Here is a 19,406-nt window from a genome sequence, read left to right on the forward strand (position 1 = left end):
CCTCAGGTTGGGTGGGGGCCCCTCACCAAAGATCTCACATTTCCCTGGGGTTATGGCCTGGCTTTCCATCCCCCCTCGGCCACTTCAGGCATATCACCTCCCGTCTGTGAGCCTCGGCCTTCTCATCTGAACTCAGGCTAGATCTGGCACACTGGAGGGCCACAGCCCCTAGCAAGGCGCGCTTCAGGGGATGTCCAGAACATAACTCCCCCCAGCCCCCATCCCCGTCGCCTTCCCTTTTCTGTCACCCAGGCTGGAGTGCAGTGGCGCCATCTCGGCTCACTGCAAGCTCTGCCTCCCAGGTTCACACCATTCTCCTGCCTCAGCCTCCTGAGTAGCTGGGACTACAGGCGCCTGCCACCACCCCCGGCTAATTTTTTTGTATTTTTAGTAGAGATGGGGTTTCACCTTGTTAGCCAGGATGGTCTTGATCTCCTGACCTCGTGATCCGCCCGCCTCGGCCTCCCAAAGTGCTAGGATTACAGGCGTGAGCCACCGCGCCCGGCCCTGGCCTTCTCTTAAGTAGCTTTTGCTGTCCTCCTTGATGACATCGAGACCTGGGCTGAGGTGGAGCCTGCTGCAAGGATGGTGCGAGTGTGTTCAGGCCACGCCTCTGCTACTGTAGGCTCTTGGTGAAGTGGCCTGACTTATCTGAGCCTTGGGAGGTGAGTGAGGCCACTCTGACCCCAGCCAGGCTTGGTTGTTGTCACTGCTGTGTTCAGGATGTCTCCCTCCAGCCAGGGATGGGCTTGGGCTCCTGGGAAAGGAACACAGATTTTTTCTGTTGTGAACATACATCTCCCAGAGGCTGGACTAAACCTCATTTTCCAGATAGGAAATAGACTCATGGGCATTTGAGGGGCTGCGGTGGGATGAGACCACAGCTTGGCCTGCCTCCAGGCCCCTCATCTTTTTTCAAAGCTGTTAACCTGACCTTGGGCAAAAGGCCTTTGGGCCTCAGGTGATTAGGCCTGGACGCTGTGCCAGGGCCTGGCTCACAGATGATTCCTGGGATCCCCAAGAGGTAGAGGAGACTGGAGGGCGAAGAGGCAGTGTCCTGTCCAGGGCTGGCCAGCCAAAGCAGAAGAGCTGAGATCCTGGGCACCCTAGCTGGGCTCACATGAGTGCCCATGGTGGGGGTGTCCATTGCTATTGCCAAGGTGCTTTGCCTGCCATTGCTGGAAGGCGGTAGGGAGGTTGGCTGGCGCCAGCCTGCTAAAGAACGAGCAGAAGCTAGAGAGGCAGCCCCAGGCTGGGCCAGAGCCTGACCTTTGCCTTAGTTGGCTCTGTCCCTGGAGGCACTGTGGGACCTTCCAGGAGCTTTGTCACCTCCCCCTCCCAGGGCCTGGCAGGTGGGCACTGGGAGTGGGCGCTCCTCAGCGTAGATATCTCCCTCTTGGTGTGGCAAGCCACGCCCATAGTTGGTCTATGTCCATGAAGCGCTATTTACAGAGAGGGAAACAGGCCCAGAGAAGAACAATATATCATCACCAGCCTTCCATGAGTGCTTACTGTGGACGAAGCCATTGTAAGTGTTTTGCTTCCATTTCATCAATGCTCACATCAGCCCTAGGAGACAGCCGGGAAACTGAAGTGGGGAGCTTGTGTTATTTGCTGAAGGTCCTGTGGCTGTTACTGGCCATTACTTATGTTAAAAAGAGCAGGGATTCAAACTCAGCCCTGGGTCCTTCCACCAAGGAATATTCTCCACCATAGGCTCAGTTTTCTCATCTGCTAAGTGGGCAGTCACCTCCACCTGGAAGTGAGGTGGGGAGATGGTATTGGAGAAAGCCCAGTGGGGACTTGGCACCCAATTGATGTTCAACTGACCTCAGCTTCCTCCTCTTCTCTGGAGGGCAGAATGGAGGCCAGATCCTGGAAGTTGCCAGGAAGCAAACCACAGGTGGGAGGTATGGGAGAGGAGGTCCAGGTAGGCATATCGTGAGAATATTAGGAGTTTGATGATGGCCTTGGGCTAGTGATTTCCCGTCACATCCTCCCCATTTGAAACTTGTGGATCACACACTTAGCAGGGGCTTGTGCAGCCCTGAAATGTGAGCCCTTTCTAAGGTTGGTTTCAGCCTTGCTCCCTCCCAGGATTCCCTGGTTCTGAACTTGATCTCCACCAACCCTGGCCAGCACCTAGAGGAAATAAGAGCTTGTATCTGGAAACATTTGTATCCCTCTCCATCCTGAAGATGAAGGGTGAGTCAGAGAACAGAGTGGCTTCGGGGGAGGTGCCGATGACACAGCCATGCCTGGGATGGCAGGTGTCTCCCTAAACTGCGGGCATTTTTCTGCACTTCACAGAGGAGCTGAGGCTCACAGGCCGCACATGACCTGCTCAGGGTCAAATGCTTTCACCAGATAATTAAAATGAGAGCTGAGTTATAAATTTTCCCAGGGAAGCAACCCCAGAGAGGAAAGATCAAGGCATAGGAATCATTTTTCCCCCTCTTTTCCAAATGAAACAGCTGAGGCTCACAAGGGCTTTTGCCCAAGGTTGTGTGGTGGGCCAGTGATTGGACAAGGATTCAAACCCAGGTCTCTGAGGCCCCCAGTGGCTCTTCTCTGACACACTCTTTCCAAAAAGCAGGCTGCTCTAGATTCATTCTCTGGTTTAGCAACCAGAGAATGCTGTGTAACCTTGGGCAAGGAGCTTGACCTCTCTGTGCTCTGGTTTCTGTAAAAGGAGCCAGTGGTCTCTTTGACCTCATGGGATTGTGGTTAAGATTCAGTTAATTCAAAAAAAGACTTGGCAGAGAGCCCAACAGGGATGTCACTGGATACCGTGGCGGGGAAAGCTGGAACGCAGAGAGGTCAGACACTCAGAAAACCACGCAGCGCGTTTCAGTAGGATTCCGCCCCTTATTTCCATGTCTTCACACCACCTCGAGATGCAGAGGGCAGTTCAGAGTGACCTCCAGCGAATCTGCCCTCTCCGTGTCGTCTGCAGGGGATTAGTGGGGAGTAAGGGGATAGAGAATTATCCAGGAGTACTTCAGCCTTGATGGTCCAAGTTCACATCCACTTCTGTGCTAGGTGGCCAGAGGGCGGGCTCTACACGAGAGCCTCAGGGGACCCTGCGCCAGGCGTCCGAGGCCACCTCGGGTTGCCGCGCTCCGAGTCGGACTGCACCTTGAACGCTCCAGCCCTCCCCTGGGGGCGTACCGCCCACGGCCGCTGCGACTGGCCGCGGGGCCTGCCAGTCTTCGGCTTTGCGGCCAATCCCGGTCTCCCCCCAGGCTACGCCCTCCGTTCCTCTCGCCTCTGCCCCGCCGGTAGCGCCAGTTTCTTCGTAGCCCTGCCCCTGGCCCCCAGCGATTGGCCGACAGTTCTGCCTGTTTTCTGCCAAGATTCCAATCCTCGCCTGCCTCCAGGCCCTCGCCTCCCAGCGCCTAGCACCCTGAGGGACCACCCAGGCACCCCAGGCCTCGCCCAATAGCCCCACCTCTGCCAATCAGCGATTGGCTTTAGGGGCTGCCCATCTGCTTCATACTCGCCAATCACTGTCGCTTCCAGCGCTGACTGGCCAGGGAGCAGCCAATCGGGGCGTGGCATGGACCCCTCCCGTGGCGCGCTCTGGGGGTGCGCGAGGCGGGGCCGTGGCGGCTGGAGGTAGCGGCGGCGGCGACGCGTCCGGGCCGGTGAGGGGGCGCGGGGGGCGCCGGGGGGGCCCAAGCGTCAGCGGCCCGCGCCTGTCGGGCTGAACTGAGGTGAGGCACGGGTCCTGTCATGGATCCCGGGGCGAGGGGCGGACGAGGCGGGGCATGACAGTAGCGTCGCGAGGGCAGGAAGAGGTTAAAGACCCCCCCCTAACCCCACACTCCACGTCTACTGCCCCCTGGGGGCTACTGCATCCAGGTTTGAGCCCCTCACCCGCAGTCCACGCACGCCTGACACCACGTCCCTTTTGGTTGACATCCCCCATACACTTTAGACTGTCCTTGCTGACATCTCCCACACCCCTGGGGCCTTGTCCCCGGCGCCCCGCACAGCTGGGTCTGACATCCCCCTCACACACCTGACACCGCGCCCCCACTCACGAACACCCGCCCCCACTCACGAACACCCCCCACATCACCTGAGACTGTCCTTGTCGATGACACCCCCACACCCACACCTGAGCCTGTGACTCCTAACTCATGGCCTCGCAACTCACACCTGGATCTGGTCCCGTCCCCCACTGCCTTTCCTCATATCCCGGTATCTGCTCGCTACTCTCGTGCCCACTCCCCCAGCAACCTGTGTCTCTCTTCTCAGGGACCTTCCCCCTGGCACCTGCCCTCTGCCCTGGCAGCCCCACACCTCTGTCTCCCCCTTTTCTCTCTCCCACCTTGGGCTTTCTACCACGTGCACCTGTGTTCGCACACCCTCTGTAATAATCCCCCCGAATCCCCCAGGTCCTTCAATAGTCCCCCAAGCCTTGGTATCTCAGGATCGCTGCACCCTCCCCTCCCCAAACAAAAGCTTACCCCAGTGTTCATTTCTAACAGTGCTTGACAGTCTATAAAGTGATTTCCGTACCTTAGAATAATCCCATCGGTCAGACGAAACCGGAATCATCTCCATTTTACCAGCCACAGACCTAAACCACTTGAATGCTAGAGGCAGAGCCTATTCTATCCTGGGCATCGCTGACCCTCTGCTGTGGACCCACCGCGTTTGGGCCCATCTGTTATGTTTATCTCAGAGGGATTGGCAGGAGTCGTGACTTTGACTGGGTCCGGAAAGGCTTAGCTGGAAGGGACGGCCCCTCTGCCAAGCGTGTGTCTCGGAGTCCTGGGGCAGGCTGGCGGTGGAGACGCTGCCGGAGGAGGGGGGCTCATCATCTTGGGTGCCTCCTGCAGGATGCCGGAGAGGGAGTTGCCGGGGCCGGGGCTCCCAGCTCTTGCAGACCCGGGACCCCTCTCCGACACTCCTTGGGCCCTTGAAGCCGATAAAGAGTAAGGAAACACTTTAGAGTGAGCCAAACGAATGTTTCAGCTGTTTAAAGCTAACCTGCAAAACGAGCCTGGGTGGTGCTAGGAATGATTCTTCTGGAATTTTTTAGTTCCCTTGAGTCTGATTTGCAAGCATGCAGCATAGAAGGAGGACAGTGGCTTTGTTGTTGAAAAGCAATAACGTGCCATTTCCTGTAAGGCTCGTGGAGCATTTCTTACCCCCTCCCACCTCTCCCTGCAAAGACGGTACCAGAATGTTTCAGAGGGTCATGTCACCTTCAGCTTCTCCTGTGGAAACTGAAGCCATTTGGGTTTTCTGTCCAACTTCAATAGGAGTCATTTAAAACATATATGGGCATGTATGTATATATGTATGTATATGTGTGTGTTGTACACATATGTACATGTACCTATAATATTCATATGTTTATATACATATTTTATATATACATATTTCGTGTGTGTTATATATGTACATGTGTATAAACTTTGGCAAGATCATTGAGTATATAGTTTTTGGGTTTTTTTTGAGACGGAGTCTTGCTCTGTCGCCCAGGCTGGAGTGCAGTGGTGTGATCTCGGCTCACGGCAACCTCTGCCTCCTGGGTTCATGCAGTTCTCCTACCTCAGCCTCCTGAGTAGCTGGGATTACAGGCATGTGCCACCACACCCAGCTAATTTTTGTATTTTTAATAGAAACGGGGTTTCACCATGTTGGCTAGGCTGGTCTCGCACTCCTGACCCCAAGTGATCTGCTGGCCTCAGCCTCCCAAGATGCTGGGATTACAGGCGTGAGCCACCACACCCGGCCTATTACATAGTTAAAAAGAAAAAATCAAACAGTACAAAAGGTCACATAGTAGAAATCAGTCAGGTCTTCCCCAGCCTGTACCCCGTTCCTCCTCAGATGCACCTGCTGTTGATAATTTCTTATGTTTTCTTCCAGAGGTAGTCTATGACTGGGGTGGCAGAAAGGGGTCGGGGGAGGTGTATATCCCCCACCCCTTTTAAACCACTGGTAAATTTGCATTGAGCAGACATATGCATTCTAAGGCCAGTCCCTTACTGATGGCTGTTTAAGCTGCAGCCCATATATTTTTTTCTTTTTTTTTTTTTTGAGTTGGATTCTTGCTCTGTCGCCCAGGCTGGAGTGCAGTGGCGCGATCTCGGCTCACTGCAAGCTCCGCCGCCCGAGTTCCGCCATTCTCCTGCCTCAGCCTCCCGAGTAGCTGGGACTACAGGCACCCACCACTACGCCCGGCTAATTTTTTCATATTTTTTTAGTAGAGACGGGGTTTCATCGTGTTAGCCAGGATGGTCTCGATCTCCTGACCTTGTGATCAGCCTGCCTCGGTCTCCCAAAGTGCTGGGATTACAGGCGTGAGCCACTGCGCCCAGCCACTGCAGCCCATATTTAGCTTTTACAAACAGAACTGCAATGGATAGATGCATGCATCAGCATGTACTAAATACACATTGAACGTATTTGGGCTCCAGCCGTGCTCAGACACTTCAGACCCCCCTGTCTTGCTGGCCGTGCCTGTAGTCCACAGTTACTCAGGAGGCTGAGGTGGGAGGATTGCTTGAACCAAGGAGTTCAAGGCTGCAGTGAGCTATAATCATGCCACTGCACTCCTCTCCAGCCTGGATGACAGAGGTAGACCCTGTCTCAAAAAAAAAAAAAAAAAAAAAAAAAAAAAAAAGGGCCAAGTAAAAGGGCATATTCCTCCTCCTCCTCTCAACTGTGAAGTTGGAAAGCCTGATTCCTCTCCTGCGGCCAGCTCAGTTATCTTACTATCAAGTTTTGTGGTCTGTCCCATCTGATAGGTAAAAAACAGCACAAGAGATCCTTTTGAACATCACTTCCATGCTTCCTACCCCTGTCTTAGGTGTTCTGGCTTGTGGGGTAGGGATTAAACATTAGACTTGTTTCTCTGCCAATCAGACTAAAGTTCAAGAAATATTTGGGGCTGGACGCAGTGGTTCATACCACCCAACACTTTGGGTGGATGAGGCAGGTGTATTGCTTGAGCCCAGGAGTTTCAGACCAGCTCGGGCAACATGGTGAAACCCTATCTCTATAAAAAAAATTTTTAAATTAGCCGGGCGTGGTGGCGTGCGTAAATAGTCTCAGCTAGTTGGGAGGCTAAGGTGGAGAACTGCTTGAGCCCAGGAGTTCAATGCTGCAGTGAGCTATGATTGCACCATTGCACTCCAGCCTGGGCAACAGAGCAAGACCCTGTTTTTCTGTTAAAAAAATTTTTTTTTGAGTTCCTGCTCTGTGAAGCTTGTCCCTATAGCAGGGAGCAGTGGTGGTGCTGAGATTTTGGCTCAAGGTACCTCAACAAGAACAGTTGCTAGAAGAACCATTTAGCTGTTGCTGATTTTTTTTTTTTTTCACTTGGGTCTAGGAAAAGAAAGATGAGGGCATCATGAGAGATTGAGACGAGTCAGATGTTAAATCTGTCTGGGAAGCTGTTTCGAGACTCTCTCCAATTGTCCAATTTCTCACCACTGGTGCCAGATGGAGGGTGTCGTCATACTGAAGTCAGGCCTCTGCCCACGTGTCATACAGTTTTTTTTTGTCTGTCTCTTCTATTTTGGCAGTTAGACATTAAGAGGGGATTATTGAGATAATCAGAATCATTCGCTCGTTTGGGTTTTGCAAGACAGAGCTTTTAAAAGTGCATTTGCATTTTTTATTTTAAACATGAAATACTTCTTCATAAAAAGTATATCGGCCGGGCACAGTGGCTCACACCTGTAATCCCAGCACTTTGGGAGGCCGAGGCGGGCAGATCATGAGGTCAGGAGTTCAAGACCAGCATGACCAACATGGTGAAACCCTGTCTCTACCAAAGAATACAAAAATTAGCCAGGCGTAGTGGCATGCGCCTGTAATCCTAGCTACTCAGGAAGCTGAGGCAGGAGAATTGCTTGAACCTGGGAGTTGGAGGTTGCAGTGAGCTGAGATCACACCATTGCACTCCAGCCTGGGCGACAGAGCGAGACTCTGTCTCAAAAAAAAAAAAAAAAAGTATATCATGTCGGGCCAGGCATGGTGGCTCACGCCTTTCATCCTAGCACCTAGCCGAGGCAGGTGGATCACTTGATGTCAGGAGTTCAAGACCAGCCTAGCCAACATGGTGAAACCCCGTCTCTACTAAAAATACAAAAATTAGCCGGGCATGTTGGTGGGCGCCTGTATTCCCAGCTACCCTGGAGGCTGAGGCAGGGAGAATTGCTTAAACCCGGGAGGCGGAGGTTGCAGCGAGCCAAGATTGTGCCACTGCACTCCAGCCTGGGCAACAGGGCAAGACTCTGTCTCAAGAAAAAAATAAAAACAAAAATAGCCGGGTGTGGTGGTGCATGCCCATAGTCCCAGCTACTCAGGAGACTGAGGCAGGAGAATCGCTTGAACCCTGGACGTGGAGGTTGCAGTGAGCTGAGATGGCACCACTGCACTCCAGCCTGGGTGACAGAGCAACACTCAGTCTCAAATAAATAAATAAATAAATACATAAATAAATTAGCTGGCCTTGTTGGCATGCGCCCATAGTCCTAGCTACTCAGGAGGCTGAGGTGGGAGGATCACTTGAGCTCAGCGGGTTGAGGCTGCAGTGAGCCATGATTTGTGCCACTGCACTCCAGCCTGGGTGACAGTGAGGTTCTGTCTCTTTAAAAAAAAAAAAAAGTATATAACATGTATGTGAAAAGAAAGAAGATTTAACCAATAATAAAATTAGCACCCAACTCAGGAAGTAGAACGATGTCCCCTGGAGGCCCCACCCTGTTCACAGAGCTATTTTTAAAATATGCTTGTCAACATTTGTTTTCTTCACTGAGCACCTTTTGCTACTACCATCTTGGGCAGAATGCTTGAATTCCAGGGGCTCAACAAAGTTCTCTGCTGGCCAGATTTTCTGCTGAGCTCTCTGCCAGCCCAGCAGCCTGTGAGGTTCTGGCAGGCAAATGGCTGAGGACAAGCCACCAGCTGAGGGGCAGGCCAACACTTGGAGGCTTGGCCTCAGTTCCCTGCATATTCGTTTCCCGTGGCTGCCATAATAAATTACCACAAACTGGGGGGCTTCAGACAACAGAAATGTATCCTGTCGTAGTTGTGGAGGCCTAAAGTCCAAAATCAAGGCGTCAACAGGACTGGTTCCTTCTGGAGGCTCTGAGGGAGTCCTTCCCAGGCCTTTCTCCGGGCAAACCTTGAAGTTCTTGGCTCATGGCTACATCACTCCAGTCTCTGCCTTTGTATTCATGTGGCTTTCTCCCTGTTGTGTGTGTCTTTGTGTCCTCTATTTTTTTTTTTTTTTTTAGAGATGGGGTCTCACTATGTCGTTCACGCTGGAGTGCAGTGATATGATCATAGTTCACTGCAACCTCTAACTCTTTGGCTTAAGTGATTCTCCTGCTTCAGCCTGCTGAGTAGCTGGGACTATAGGCGCAGGCCACCACTCCTGGATCTCCTCTTCTTTTTTTTTTTTTTTTTTTGAGACAAGCTCTTGCTCTGTTGCCCAGCCTGGAGTGCAGTGGTGCGATCTTTGCTCACTGCAACCTCTGCCTCCCAGGTTCAAGCGATTCTCCTGCCTCAGCCTCCCGAGTAGTTGGGATTATAGGCATGCACCACCACATCCAGCTAATTTTATTTTTTATTTTTTTGAGACAGAGTCTTGCTCTATCGCCCAGGCTGGAGTGCAGTGGCATGATCTCGGCTCACTGCAAGCTCCACCTCCCAGGTTCACACCATTCTCCTGCCTCAGCTTCCAGAGTAGCTGGGACTACAGGTGCCTGCCACCACGCCCGGCTAATTTTCTGTATTTTTTTAGTAGAGACAGCGTTTCACTGTGTTAGCCAGGATGGTCTCGATCTCCTGACCTTGTGATCCGCCTGCCTCGGCCTCCCAAAGTGCTGGGATTACAGGTGTGAGCCACCCTGCCTGGCCATTTTTTTTTTTTTTTTTTTTTTAGACAGAGTTTTGCCCTTGTTGCCCAGGCTGGAGTACAGTGGTGTGATCTCGGCTCACCGCAACCTCCACCTCCCAGGTTCAAGCCATTCTCCTGCCTCAGCCTCCCAAGTAGCTAGGATTACAGGTGCGCACCACCACATCCAGCTAATTTTTGTATTTTCAGTAGAGACAGGGTTTTGCCATGTTGGCCAGGCTGGTCTTGAACTGACCTCAAGTGATCTGCCCAACTCGGCCTCCCAAAGTGCTGGGATTACAGATGTGAACCACTCCCGGCCGATCCCCTCTTCTTATAAGGACACTAGTCCTTGGGTTTAGGGCTCACCCTAAATCTCAAGGTGAACTCATCTTAAGATCCTTAACTGATTGCATCTGCAAAGACCCTATTTCCAAAGAAGGCCATGTTCTGAGGTTCCAGGTGGACATGAATTTGGGGGATGTCATTCAACCCTTATACTTGCTGAGCTAGTATTTCCAACAGGACATTATTAAGGGAAATGCTTGTTCAGGTACCTCTGTTACTTCAGGAAGAATAGGCCAATGGGGTCGGACACGTTCCTCAGCCCCTCCAGATGGCTCATGTTGGCAGCTTCGCTTACTCACCTGTCTCCCTCGGAAGGTGGAGGCATCTAGATGCTCTAAGCCACCAAGGACCTGACTAGTGAATGCATACCGTCTTTTTTTTTTTTTTTTTTTTTTTTTTTTTTAATGCAGGGTCTCACTTTCTCACTTTGTTGCTGAGGCTGGAGTGGGAGTGCGGTGGCAAGATCACAGCTCACTGCCACCTCGAATTCCTGGGCTCAAGTGATCCTCCTGCCTCAGCCTCCCAAGTAGCTGGGACTATAGGCATGCACCACCATGCCCGGCTAACTTTTAAATTTTTTGTAGAGACAGGGTCTCTCCATCCTTCCCGGGCTGGTCTCAAACCCCTGGGTTCAAGCCATCCTCCCACCTCATCCTCCCAAAGTGCTGGAATTAGAGGTGTAAGCCGCCGCGCCCAGCTCCAAGTGTGTACATCTTAATTTTGCTTTCTGGGCTGTGAGCTTGGTCCTGTGATTATCTCCTGTTGATACCTGGTCTCAGAAGGATGGGGAGCATGGACACACATCAGACCACCACCAAGTGATTGGAGTTCCATATTGGTCAGTCTTGAGGAGAAGCTGGGGTGCTACGGTCTGATCTTCAGGGGGCCAGGGAGATTTTCAGGAAACTCTGGGAGATCTGAAGCTAATGAGGAATTAACTACATGGCAGAGCCAAGGGCTAGCAGAAAGCAAAATTAGGGCTGGTGCGGTGGCTCACACCTGTAATCCCAGCACTTTGGGAGGCCGAGGTGGGCGGAGCACCTGAGGTCAGGAGTTTGAGACCAGCCTGGCCAACATGGTGAAACCTATCTCTGCTAAAAATATAAAAATTAGCCAGCTGTGGTGGCAGGCACCTGTAATCTCAGCTACTCAGGAGACTGAAGCAGGAGAATCACTTGAACCTGGGAGGCAGAGGTTGCACTGAGCCAAGATTGCACCACTGCACTCCAGCCTAGGCAACAAAGCGAGAATCCGTCTCAAGAAAAAAAAGCAACTAAAAAAATAAAAATAAAGGGATATTCTTTGATGAGCAGCGGGACAAATCATCTAAGTTTTGTTTCACATTGTAGGGAGATTAACCTGTGGGGGGGGATGCTCAGACTGGCATGGGGCGACCCAGGATGAATGAGGGTCTTCAGGTGGTGAGATTAGGCAAGTGGGATCTTGCTGTGTTGCCCAGGCTGATCTCCAATTCCTGGGCTCGAGCTGTCCTCCCACCCCAGCCTCCCAAAGTACTGGAATTACAGGCGTGAGCCACTGTGCCTGGCGAATGTGTACATTTCAATCACGGATCATGGGGAAGCCATGTGTCAGTGTCTCAAAAGCATACTCAATAGGCCGGGGCCGTGTTAAATGGGATTTGCCCCAGCCCTGTCTGATTCCTTATTAGGGAGAACGATACTTACCAATACTTGTCACCCACTCGAGTGGCACTATCCTGTGAAGATGGTGACAGATGAGGAAATCAAGGAATGGGGAGGTTTATTTTTTACTTTAAATTTTTTGTTTGTTTGTTTTTTCAGAGTCTCACTGTGTTACCCAGGCTGGAGTGCAGTGGCCTGATCTTGGCTCACTGCAGTCTCTGCCTCCTGGGCTCAAGTGATTCTCATGCCTCAGCCTCCTGAGTAGCTAGGATTACAGGCGCCTGCCACCACGCCTGGCTAATTTTTGTATTTAGCCAGGCGTGGAGACAGGGTTTCGCCATGTTGGCCAGGCTGGTCTCAAACTCCTGACCTCAAGTGATCTGCCCGCCTCGGCCTCCCAAAATGCTGGGATTACAGGCATGAGCCACCTCACTCAGCCAAAAAATTTTTTTTAGAGACAGGGTCTTGTTCTGTTGCCCAGGCTAGAGTGCAGTGGTGTAATCACAGCACATGCAGCCTCGACCTCCTGGGTTCAAGTGATCTTCCCACCTCAACCTCCCGAGTAGCTGAGACTATAAGTGTGTGCCACCATACCTGGCTAATTTATTTTGTAGAGACAGGGCCTCACTCTGTCACCCAGGTTGGAGTGCAGTGGTGGGATCATAGCTCACTGCAGCCTTGAACTCCTGGCCTCAAGTGATCCTCCTGCCTCGGCCTCCCAAAGTGCTGGGATTACAGGTGTGACCCACTGTATGTGGCCTATGTGGAGGTTTAGTGACACATCCAAGGTGTCACATGCTAGACCCCATCATCCCACAACACTGTGTGGTGGCAGGGAGCCTGTGCATGCTGCTGTGTGGCTATGAGGAAGAGAATGATTGAAGTGGTGCATTCTTGCTGCTGTGGGAGGGATGGCTGAAGAGCAGGAGGACAGGACAGCAACAGGCAAAAGCACCTGTCTGCAGCTGTTATGTTTCTGCTTCCTTGCTGGGCATGGACACTGAGTGTGACATGGACCCTTGCCTTCCAGGGACCCCTGCCTTCCAGGGACCCCCAGCCTGGTTGCAGGGAAGCAAGTGGAGAGTGGCCCCTCAAGTGCAGCAGAGAACCACAGACTGCTCAGTGCAGGGCAGAGCAGTTAACTTTGGGGGCAGTGAGGCCAGGACATTTAGGAGCTTTGAAGGATGCAGAGAAGTTTGCCAGGATGGGAGACTGCGGCCAAAGCAAAACTTGGCATGTCCAGGGAATTAATTCACTTGTCCAGCAAATAGTTGTTGAAGGCCAATCAAATTGCAGATTGCTGTGCCAGGTTCCGTGTGGTAAGAACATGGGACTTTTTTTTTTTTTTTTTGAGTTGAAGTCTTTCACTATCACCCAGGCTGGAGTGCAGTGGCATGATCTTGGCTCACTGCAACCTCCGTCTCCTAGGTTCAAGCAATTCTCCTGCCCCAGCCTCCCGAATAGCTGGGATTACAGGTATGTACCACCATGCTGGCTAATTTTTGTATTTTTAGTAGAGACGGGGTTTAACCATGTTGGCCAGGATAGTCTTGAACTCCCGACCTTAAATGATCCATCTGCCTTGGCCTCCCAAACTGCTGGGATTAAAGGCGTGAGCCACTGTGCCCAGCTAATTTTTGTATTTTTGTAGAGACAGGGTTTTACCATGTTGCCCAGGCTGGTCTTGAACTGGTGGCCTCAAGTGATCTGCCCACCTTGGCCTCCCAAACTGCTGGGATTGCAGGCATGAGCCACCACGCCCAACCAAACATAGGGCTTTTGAGGCGAGGACAGTTACTGAAGTAGACCCTCTTAGTGGAGGAATGTGAGTACCATTCAGTACCTTGGATTGTTTTAGATAACATCTAACGGCCTTTGGTGACAGGTGTGGGCAGCACTGTCTGCAAGGACAGAGGACAGCAATTGATCATAGAATTTCCTGGATCTTTCAGGGTGTTTAACCCATAGAGACCGCAACAAGGGTTGCCTTAACCAAAGATTGTCTGAAAGGCACACAGGAGCAAATGCAGCAGGAAGAAACTCCCCATTTGTGAGGCAGCCTGTGGGGTCGGGGTTAACGGGCAGCAGCCATTATGTAAGATGTGCCCGGATCCCTTAGGCAGAGTTAATGCTTATTAACTAGAAAAGAAAACAGCCTTTATCGGCTGGCAGATAGGATGTTAATTGGCTTCCGTTTACTGAGAGATTACAGGATCCATTTCACGGCTGCTTATAATAAACTCCATCCACAGATAAACTGTCCCCACCCCCACCCAACATTTGTACAAACATTTCCTGAGTCCCAGGGGGTGGAGCTGGCAGTTGTATGGTGGTCCCCACAAGGTAACAGCATAAACGGTGGGCCTGTCTTATGGCTGGTCGGGAAGCTATGAGACAGGCTCAAGGGAATCAGGCACATGTGCATATGAGTCTGTGTGTGTGTGACAGTGTGTGTGAGAGAGAGTGTGTGTGTGTGTGCGCATGTGTGTGTGAATGTATGTGTGAGCGAGTGTGAGTGTGTGTGTATGTGTGAGTGTGTATGTATTAGGATAGCCTATGTACATGGGGCTTATAGGATGCTTGGGTTTGAAATTGCCTGATTCAGAACAAGAAGCAGCCTTGTGGCTGGGTGCAGTGGTTCACACCTGTAATCCCAACACTTTGTGAGGCAGAGGCAGGTCGACTGCTTGAGGCCAGGAGTTTGAGACCAGCCTGGGCAGCGTAGCAAGACCCCGTCTCTACTAAAAATAATTTTAAAATTAGCTGGGCATGATAGTGTACACCCATAGTCCTAGCTACTCAGAGGCTAAGGTGGAAAGATCACTTGAGCCCAAAAGATGGAGGCTGCAGTGAGCTATGATTTTACCACTGCATTCCAGCCTGGGTGACAGAGTGAGACCCTGTCTCGAAAAAAAAAGAAGTAGCTTGTCCTGCCCTCTCCCAAGCAACTGTCAACTTGCTTGGAACCAGTGTTCCCATTGCTCTGGAGGTTCTATGCTGAGGCCGGTGTGATCATGAGTTATTGAAGATCCCATGCTCCAGGTTCACGTTTCCTGAATAATGCTGCTTAGTAAGTCATTTCCTATGTCATCCTCCCATACCCCGCCGAGCTTTGTTTTTTGTTTGATGAATGGAAAGACTGCATGAACAGAAGCAGCATGGGAAAAGATACACGTATGTTATTTGGGGCTGGCCCCCCTCTGCCTGGCCGCTGGTAGTCACCCTTGTGGGGACACCTGAATCCCAGTTCAGAAAGCACTGGCATCCTAGGTACTCGTGAAAGGTACCTAGAGTGAACGTGGCAAGGCTGGGCCTCGGAGCCACAGGACACTGTCATCTGTGGTTGTAAATACTATGTGGGGCTGGGGGAGTACGAGGTACCTACCCCAGCACAGCATACGAGTCAGGACTCTGGCAGGTGCAAGTGACAGAAACCCATCCTATGCTGACTGAACTGGAAAGGGTGCTTCCTGGGCTCCATGACAGCAAAGTCCGTGTGCTTTTGGCACCACTGGCTGCCAGATCCCCCTAGCCTGCAGGTATCCTCCTTCACCTCCTGGCCTTGCTCTGCCCTCTAACTCTGTGTCAACTCTGCCCTGCAATCTCACACCCTACTGGCTTCCCCTCCCCTGAAGAAAGAGGACTTCTCCGGCCCGATGGTTCCCTCAAAAGTCCCAGATCTTGGTCTTTGGGGGCAGCACCCTGAACCTAGGGGAGTGTGAAGTCTCATTACCTGACCATGGCCACCTGGGTCACCCTGGAGTCAAGGGGAGGATCAGCCCCACTTTCTCCACAGTGACAGGGAGCAGAGCGAGTGGTTTCCCAGAATGCTGTCCTCAGAAGGGATGGCCACTGTGCGTGTGGACCAACTGTAGAGCTTCAGTGCCTCCTCCAGACTTTCATCACTGCTAAGATCATCAACAGGTATTCTCGGCCAGGTGTAGTGGCTCATGCCTGTAATCCCAGCATTTTGGGAGGCTGAGGCGGGTGGATACCTTGAGGTCAGGAGTTTGAGACCAGCCTGCCCAACATGGTGAAACCCTGTCTCTACTAAAAAAAAAAAATACAAAAATTGGCCAGACCTGGTGGTGTGTGTCTGTAATCCCAGCTACTGGGGAGGCTGAGGCACAAGAATCACTTGAACCTGGGAGGTGGAGGTTGCAGTGAGCCGAGATCATGCCACTGCTCTCCAGCCTGGGCAACACAGCAAGACTCCATCTTAAAAAAACAAAACAAAACAGGTGTTCTCCACAGGTTGGAGGAAAGTGGGAAAGAGCAAGCTGAACACGTCCACTCCCAAAGGCCATCCATTCAAGTCCCCTGGGAATTACAAATGGCTTGCCTGCCCCACTCCCAGGTTTGGCGTCCATTGGCCTGGGAGGGGGTGTGGCAGAGGTGTTTTGTTTGCACTGTTTAAACATTTTAAATTCTGATATAGCTTACATAGAATAAAACACATAAATCCTAAGTGTATATATAGCTCAGTGAATTTTTATGTATATATGCATCCTTGGAACCAGATCAAGACAGTTTTCAAGCCCCCAGCTGGCTCCTTCCTGCCCCCTCCCTGATATACCCCCTAGAGGTAACCAGTATTCTAATCTTTATCACCATAAATGTGTTTTGTACTTACGTTTCTTAAAATTTGTGGTGGGCTGTGTGCAATGGCTCATGTTTGTAATTCCAGCACTTTGGGAGGCAGAGGCTGGAGGACAGCTTGAGCCCAGGAGTTCAAGACCAGCCTGGGCAACATAGTAAGACCCCATCTCTACAAAAAAATTTAAAATTTAGCTGCGCATGGTGGCCCACACCTGTAGCCCCAGCTACTCAGGAGGCTGAGGTAGGAGGATCATTTGAGCCGGGGAGTTGGAGGCCGCAGTGAGCCATCATAGTGCCACTGCACTGCAGCCTGGGTGGCAGAGCGAGAGACCCTGTGTCAAAAATAAATAAATAAAAAGTGTGGTAAAATACACAGTACTTAAAAGTGCCATTTTTAAGTGTTCAGTTCAGTGGCATTAAGTACATTCACACTGTTGTGCAACCATCACCACCATCCGTCTCCACAACTCTTCCGTCTTGCAAAACTGAAACTGTTCCCACTAAACAGTAATTCTCTGTTCCCCCGCTCCCAGCCCCTGGCACCTGCCATTCTACTTTCTGTCTCTATGAATGTGATGACTCTAGGGACCTCATATAAGTGGATTCGTATGGTATTTGTCCTTTTGTGACTGGCTCATTTCACTCAGCATGACATCCCCAGGGTCCTTCCGTGTGGCAGCAGTTATCGACATTTGGATGTGTATAAAACATTTTGTTTACTGAGCTTGACTGTTATGCAGACAGAATCATTCAGTATGCAGCTGGGCGCAGTGGCTCACACCTGTAATCCCAGCGCTTTGGGAGGCCAAGATGGGCAGATCACCTGAGGCCAGGAGTTCGAAACCAGCCTGGCCAACATGGCGAAACCCCATCTTTCCTAAATACAAAAAATTAGCTGGGTGTGGTGGTGCACGCCTGTAATCCCAGCTACTCGGGAGGCTGAGGCACAAGAATCACTTGAATCCGGGAGGTGGAGGTTGCAGTGAGCTGAGATCGTGCCATTGCACTCCAGCCTGGGCGACAGAGTGAGACTCCAACTCAAAAAAAAAGAATCATTCAGTACGCAACCTTTTGTGCCTGGCTTCTGCCTCTTCACTGGTGTGTCTGTGAGATCCATCCGTGTTGTTGTCGCATGTAGCAGCAGTTTGGTGTGTTACATAGTGTCCCATCATGGGACATACCACACACGTGTTCCCATTCTCCTGTGGGTGGTCTTTGGGGTTGTGTCCATAGAGTGTGCTCATCATTGCCATGATATGCTGCTGGGCAGGTCTTCAAAGCTCCCAGGGCTGTATATGGGGAGGCTGGAGGGAGAGGCCTCTATGGCAGGCGTGGCTTGTAGGAATCTTGGCTGTACTGGGCAGAAGCAGAGGTCTGGAGGTGGGAGACCCAGCCGGCATTGGGCGGTGGGGGTACTTTGTGTCTCCCTACAAGCACAGCCTGCAATGGCCCACTTGCATTCAGCATGAAGGTGCGTATGCCTGACACAGCCTCAGCCTGTTTGTTTCCCTGGTCAGCCTGAGCTCACTCCAGCCTTGGGTTCTTCCTTCTTGCTGTTCTCCCTCCCTGGTGTACTCCTTCCCTTCCAGATCCCAGGACAGACCCCTTTCCCCCACCCCATGTCCCTCCTCCTACATAGACTCTGTGCATATGGTCATCCCTGTGTGGGTCATTTGCAGTACCGATAGAGCCCGTGAAGGTGTGCCTCTGCAGAGCATGTACGCAGCGAGCATGTACGCAGCAAGCATGCAGCAAGCACACAGAGGGAGTGACATACGAATGTCCAGCAGCTAATCTAATTCCAAGTAACCTAGTAGGGAGGGAAGGATCCGTAAGAAAAGGGAGACCCAAGGTCATGAACACTGCCTGAGTCAGCCCAGGGTGTACCCAGGCTCCCACCACCCTGTTATCCTGCCAGAGCAGAGAAGGGCCTCCCAGGGCTGGTAGGAACCTGGGCAGGTTTTTGTATGTGTGTCAAAATGCACATAACTTGAAAGTTACCATTGTGAGCTTTTTTTTTTTGAGATGTAGTCTTGCTCTTGTCCCCCAGGCTGGAGTGCAGTGGCGCGCTCTTGGCTCATTGTGAGCGTTTTAAAGTGAACAATTCAGTGGTATATAGTACAGTCACAGTGTTGTGCAACCACTGCCTTCATCTGATTTCAGAACTTTTATTTATTTATTTATTTTTATTTTTTAGACAATTTTTAATTTTTTTATTTTTTATTTTTATTTTTTATTTTGTATCTTGCTGTGTCACCCAGGCTGGAGTGCAATGGCGCAATCTCGGCTCACTGCAACCTCCACCTCCCTGGTTCAAGCGATTCTCCTGCCTCAACCTCCTGAGTAGCTGGGATTACAGGTGCATGCCATCATATCCAGCTAATTTTTGTATTTTTAGTAGAGACGGGGGTCTCACCGTGTTGGCCAGGGTGGTCTTGAACTCATGACTTCAAGTTATCTGACTGACTCAGCCTCCTGAAGTGCTGGAATTATAGGTGTGAGCCACCACACCTGGCCAATTTCAGAACATTTTCATCACCCCCAAAAGGAAATCCCATCCCCATTAGCAGTCACTCCCCATTCCACAGCCCCCAGCCCCTAGCAACCACCAATCTGGTTCCTGTCTCTATGGATTTACCTGTTCTGGGCATTTCATATCAATGGAACCTCACACTATGTGGCCTTTTGTGTCTGGCTTCTCTACTCAGTATCGTGTTTTTGAGGTTCATCTATGTTGTAGCATGGATCAGTGCTTCATTCCTTTTCATGGCTGAGTAGTAGTCTGTCATGCGAACATTTTGTATATCCATTCATCTGTTGATGAGCAGTTGGGTTACTTCCACTTTTTGGCTGTTGTGAATCTTACTGCTAGGAGCATTCATGTACAAGTTTCATTGTTGTTGCTATTGTTTCTATTGTGTTGGGGTCTCACTATGTTGCCCAGG

General features: G+C 51.3%; 1 protein-coding gene across 4 annotated transcripts in view; it reads left to right on the forward strand.

Moving 5' to 3' along the window:
* Positions 1-3,551: 3,551 nt before the first annotated feature.
* The window catches only part of SLC25A42 (solute carrier family 25 member 42), a 48,938-nt gene continuing 33,083 nt past the window's right edge, over positions 3,552-19,406 (forward strand). For 2 of the 4 annotated variants that reach the window (XR_010153769.1, XM_016935560.3), the window contains exon 1: positions 3,552-3,647. The gene's annotated coding sequence lies outside the window, so the exon portion shown is untranslated. Of the gene's footprint in view, positions 3,717-19,406 lie in introns of all 4 variants that reach the window. The other 2 variants (XR_010153768.1, XM_001138344.6) reach the window with 1 other exon arrangement.

The sequence above is a fragment of the Pan troglodytes genome, chromosome 20, assembly GCF_028858775.2.
Source record: "Pan troglodytes isolate AG18354 chromosome 20, NHGRI_mPanTro3-v2.0_pri, whole genome shotgun sequence".
NCBI lineage: Eukaryota > Metazoa > Chordata > Mammalia > Primates > Hominidae > Pan > Pan troglodytes.